Here is a 6398-nt window from a genome sequence, read left to right on the forward strand (position 1 = left end):
GTTCCAATATTTTTTGCTTATTGATTCCACCTTCATCCTACATGTTTCTGTTGCATTCATTTCTTTAACTTAAAGTTCTTGTTGCAATTTCTGTACGGTTTTATTTAATTTATTCCCACAATTTGTTTCCTCATTGGTTCACTTTTAGCATTTTTCTTCTATTTTTGTCATAAATTATATTGTTGGCTGTCTGTTAGCTCTAGAAGTTATAATCAAATCACCAATATATATATATAAATTTATTTTCATTCTGTTCAAAATTTTATCATCCTGGAAGCTTATTGGTCTTCATATTTGACTTTCCTTGCTTATTTTCTTAAACCATTGTTAAGTTAGTGCAGATAAAACTCGATTGCTATCTACTAGGTAGCAACAGTCATTTCCTTTCTTTTAATAGCTTAGTCCAAGGCTTATGCTTAGGGGCTATGACACTTTCAGAGTTGTTGCGACTGATGAGGGAAAGGATAGAAATTATTCCTCTGCTTCCAACCTGACCGAGATATTCTCAGCAGAGTGGACTGCATTAAAGGGATGGAAGAATTCTGTAGTGAGTGTCAGATGAAGCTTCTTTCTCGAAAGGATTGAATATGGGTCCACCATCAATAAAATTCCACACAATTATTATCAACCAGATTACCAAATTTCAGTCACAGCGCTTTAGCTGATTCAAGGTTTTCCTAGGAGACACATTTGTAGTACATCAAACAACCTGGTGTTTGCCCTTCCAAAAAAAGTTGCATTTCATTTCAAAGAAAGAATGAAACATATGTTACTTGACTTTTACAATGTTTACAAAGATACACCAAAGAAAATAACTAATCAGTTACTAAACTGAATTTGAGATGTCAAAATATTGACCGGAATAACGTGACTGTATACACTGCTGACAATGTTAGTGTAAACCAGTGATTCTTGACCTGCATAACAATGTCCCCTTAGAAGCATTGTGAGCTCACAAAGGAGACAGCAAACATCAAGGGTTCCTTATTGGGAGATGGTGGGTATTTAGAAGAGTGAGTCATCAAGTTTGCAGAGCAAGTGTTTTCTACGATAGCCTAGGACCAACCAAAGCCTTGTGAGTAGATGTGGCAGTAGATGGAAACCGGAAGAAGCCCATTGTATGTATATTGCAAGGTTGGATTTGCAACAGTGAGTAGTTGCTGTAGCAGAAGCATGTGTAGGTCATTATAATATGCTGTATATAACTATCAAACTCTTTATTATTAATACTTATATATATATATATATATATATATATATATATATATATTGATAGGAAGGACAACAAAAGAAAGAAAGAGACCCGGCATCCGAAACTCAGAGTTTTATCATGGCTACTGAATAAGTGTCACATATTTTTACAGATATATATATATATTATATTATATATATATTTGTGTAGGTGTGCTTGTATGTGAGTGACTTTGTGTTTGTACCCTACCACAATTTGACAACCGGTATTGGTTTATTTATATCCCTGTAACTAGCAGTTCAGCAGAAGAGACTAATAAAATGAGTAGCACGCTCACAAGAATAAGTAACTGAATCAATGTTCTCGACTAAACCCTTCAAGTCAGTGCCCCACCATGGCTATGTTCCCATGACTGAAACAAGGAAATGATAAAAGGATAACAGAAAAAAAAAAACAGGTACATGCTTCTCTTTTGAACACAATTTCAAAACATCTTTGTTCGGATTAAAATATGAATAAGTCATTATGTGATCAGTGAGCAGATGCAGAACTGATGATGTGCCAAGATCCAATAAAATTTATAATAAAAATGTTCCGCTATAGTAAATCCTATGCAAAAAGAAAAAAAAAAAACATTCTAGATGGGTTCCTCAAACACATCCAGCATCTGCCCTTTTTATGATAAAAACTTCTGATTAAAAATTATTCTATTTTTGCTTATTCTTTTATTTGTTTTTGCAACCAAGTGGTGTGGATGTTTGTAAAATGCAATTCAAATAAAAAGACGATACTGAGCCACAAAAGAATAATATTCCTGTAAATTGTCAACCTAATATTTTTGTTCAATGCAACATGATTTGCTGTAGCAAACATGGAAATCATCGTCGTCATCATTATCATCATTATCAACATTATTGTCATTGTTGCCGTCGTCGTCATCATCATCATCATCATCATCATCATTATTCTCCTCATCGTCATGTAATCTTTTCTATGCTTACATGGGCCAGAGAGAATTTATTTAGGTAGATTTTTGTGCACTCAGAAGCCTTTCCTGTTACTAACCCTCACCTGTTTCCAGACATGTTTCTGCAGGACATTGGAAATGAATGACATTCACTTAGCAAAAGGTTTGTATATAAAACTGTAATAGTATGTTATAATTCTTAAACTTTGAAACAAGATGTGTTTCATATGATATGAGATGAAGCGATCTCAAGTGGGTTAGTATTGAAAGTGTTAAATATTTATTCAACAGAGGCTGTACAATGTACAACATTCAACTTAAAATCTATAACATAACGTACAGTATAATGTAAAGTTACTATAAAAAACAAACTACAGCAGACAGTGTGCAAAAGACAATTTTGAACAAGCTATAACTCGATAGAAAATTGAGTGCTTTTCAGAGTCAAATTCTTATATAATCACTTTGAAAAAAATTGTTTAGGAAAAAATAACATTTATTTATTTATTTATTCCTCTCATATTACAGACTCCATATGTATTCTTTGATTAAATTTTACTTCCAGAATTTTAAAAGTAATCCAAATTATGGCAAAACTAAATGTAAAAATGATGTTTGGAAGTAATCATATTGCATTGCATTTTATGATAAAAAAATAACAAGAACAATATTTATGTACATGCAAACATGCATATAAATTTTACATACACTTATCAATATACAACTTTGCAAACTCATATATACTGTATACATACATACATAAAAATAGATAATTTCTTTGAGATGGAAATTATAACTTCCACCATTATGGCAACAAACAACAATAATAATTTAGCTTCAATTCCTTAGCTATAGAATCTAATTCTATAGAAGTCCTCTTCTAAAACATTATGGTCCACTTGCTATGGATGTTTTATTAAAACAATGAGTTCAATAAAAGGCCTTTTGTTTTGTTTGAAAATGTATGAGGAATGCCTTACCATATTTCACTGAATAAGTAACTCAAGGATTTTACTCCCTGTTTCCTTCCTCTGCTACTCTCTCTTTAGTCTCTTTCTTGATATATGTATGCATATTGCATGTGTGTATATGCGTGTGTGTGTGTGAATGTATGCATAAATATATATGCATGTACACGTGCATATATATATATATATATATATATATATATACATCCATGTTTATATTTGTGTGTATATAATTATATATATATGTTTATGCATACATATATATATATATATATATATATATATGCCTGTATACTTACATATATATATATATAATATGCACACATATGTGTGTGTTCATATATGTGCATATGCACATATACTAACACTCACACACATAAGCTTATAGATATGTATATCCTTTTACTAGTTTCAGTCTATAAATGTGTGTGATGATGAGGAGGTGCAACGGAATATAACAGTATACAATTGTACATACATCCACATATGCCCAATAAACATGATTAGAAATAAACTACAATCAGATTGCATCCATATTACAATGAAATATTTAATTCTTATTATCCACCATTTTTCTGACAGTATTAGTAATGTAGACGTCTATAAACGTTATTTAATAATCAGACATTGAAGCCGTTTTTTTTTTTTTTTTTATTCATCACATATATGAATTTTGGAAATGTTGTAAAATGAGATAATTACTTACAAGGCTTGGAATGTTCTTTAGCTTAAAGACAGCTTATTTATTTGTAGCACTTCCTGGCAAACATGATGGCAGTGGTGAGGCAAAATCCTTAAAATATTAGGTAACATGTCTACAGTGTTTAGTTACAAGTCCTTTTGGTCTGAAAGCTAATCCTGCTGGTATCAATTTTGCCTTTCATTTTTCCTGGGGTTGACGAAATAATGTATTGGTCAAATATTCCTGTAAAGTGTTTTAGACGTGATGGAATTATAATAAATGATGTTCTTTGCCCTTCATCAAGGAAGTGAAGGATCAAATATGTTCAGTGACTTTTGCCATCTGCTGAAGAAAGACTAACTTTCACTTTCAACTTTATTAAAATCAATCAATGTAATAAAAGATCAGTGATTAGTAAATTAGCACACATATGCATTCACCTAAATGCACTTTCACCATTACTTCTTTCTATACTCACATACATCGATACACATGCAGACACATTACACATACAAATATCCATGTACACTGAAACAAACACAAAGTGGTAATATGCAGTCACAAACACATGCTAATAGCATGCACATATACATGCAGATAAAGCTAACACCAAACCACATACAGTGTATAATACCATTTACTCAATCATATACAAACACATGCACAAATGCATTTGCTATGTTCCGTCCATGTTTCACAAAGAGGATAATAATTAAAAAAATCTTGAAATGGGGTTATCAATTCCTCCATTACAACAGCAGATGTTCAATTTCAAATGGTTTTTCAGTCAAAATTAGATTTTCAAAATTAGATTTCAATGTATTGAAACAGTTTGTACATATTGATAAAAACTAAAAATTTGTATCCAACTGACTGTGTTGATTTGATATTTTCTTGGATGTAAACATCATTGTCAAAATACCTTTCATTCTATATCAGAAAAAAATTTAAAATGGGTTAATTATTGTCCCATGAACAGTAAATTTTAATGGTCGGCTTATCATGTTTTAGAAATCTCAGTATTTTATTTTTTATAAATGAACTATCAGCATCCTGCAAAGAAATCTATTGAATTTTTTTTTTTATTTTTGCTTTTATTTTTATACATTTGCCAAGTATTCATTTATCTGTAAGTGTTACTTTTTTTTTCATTCTATTCATTAGGTAATTATCAAAGAATTTTTATTTAAAAATCTGATCAAGGAAAAAGCTTTTGTATCATGAAATCTTTAAAAATCTGATCATTATAGTTAACTTTGAATTATTATCTGAAATTTGCTTTCAGTAACAATATCAATTTTATCTTTATTTTGTGAAGTACAATTTTTGTTAATTCAACATCCAAGTGACATGAGAAAATTCAGAGGAAATCAAAGACATATTTGATTTATTCATTTTTTTTTTTTTTTTAAATATGAAAGTAACTTAATACCTCGATAAACTGCATCCAAGATACTTTGTAAAGTTTGCAATAAGACAGGCATCCTACCATAGAATCCATGCAAACAGTGAAACTTATGAGTGGAATATGGCTGCCACCCAATCTGTCTTGGAGAGCAGTAACTCCAAATAAGAAATTACTCAGACTGTGATGACTCACCTAACCCATTCCGATAAGTAAAAGCAGGCGCAAAGTGATGACAATGATGACAATGACAAATACTACAACAACAGCAATGATAGTGATGATAGTTGTAATGATGATGCTGGTTGTTGTTGTTGGTTTTGGTAGTGATCACCAATCTTTCTCCTCTTATCTCAGTGTTTCAGAGTTGGCCTTCAGTTCTTGTTAATACTTTCCTAAATCTCTACTATTCTCACCATTGTCCTGTTTTCCTACAAACACACACACACACATATGCACTCACACACACACACACACACACACGTATGCAAAGTGTCGATAAAGTCATGGGGCAATGCTACAAAATTACTTCATTCCTAAGCTTGAACAATTAGACCTAATAAAGAATGCAGTTTTTCAACAAGGTGGTGCACTTTGTCACTTTGCTCTGCAAATTAAGCAGTTTCGAAATGAGAAATTCCCTAACAAATGGATTGGAAGAGGTCGACCGTTATTTTGGCCTCCATTAGATTTCTTTTTATGGGTACATGTGAAAAGTATTGTTCATTCCACTAAGCCTCGACCTTTAGAAGATTTGAAAACCAGGATAACTGATGCGATTGAAAATATCACTGAAAATCAGCAGGAAAATGTTTTTCTGAGAACTACAGAATCGTAATTCTCTTTGTATTAGTAATGATGGTGGGCATGTTTTACAAAATTAAGAAGACCAATAAAAAAGTTTGATCATTTTTCTTTCTTATTCTTTTTACAGATTAATTCTATCATGTGTAGTTATGAAGATACAGTTATTTTAAATTGCACCATGACTTTATGGACACCCCATACACAGCCTTGGTTTTTATCTCATTATGAAAAGTAAATCCGTATATATATATATATATATATATATATATATATACATACATATATATATATATATATACATACATATATATATATATACATATATATATATATATATATATACATATATATATATATATATATATATATATATATAT

General features: G+C 30.8%; 1 protein-coding gene across 1 annotated transcript in view; it reads right to left on the reverse strand.

Annotated features, from left to right (window-relative positions):
- LOC106880259 (protocadherin beta-2) overlaps positions 1 to 4472 on the reverse strand; it is a 43568-nt gene extending 39096 nt beyond the window's left edge. Inside the window, exon 1 of the mRNA XM_014930124.3 lies at positions 3834 to 4472. The gene's annotated coding sequence lies outside the window, so the exon portion shown is untranslated. The remainder of the gene's footprint in view (positions 1 to 3833) is intronic.
- Between the last annotated feature and the right edge of the window lie 1926 nt (positions 4473 to 6398).

Source organism: Octopus bimaculoides, chromosome 14 (assembly GCF_046866305.1).
Source record: "Octopus bimaculoides isolate indiv1 chromosome 14, ASM4686630v1, whole genome shotgun sequence".
Classification (NCBI taxonomy): Eukaryota; Metazoa; Mollusca; class Cephalopoda; order Octopoda; family Octopodidae; genus Octopus; species Octopus bimaculoides.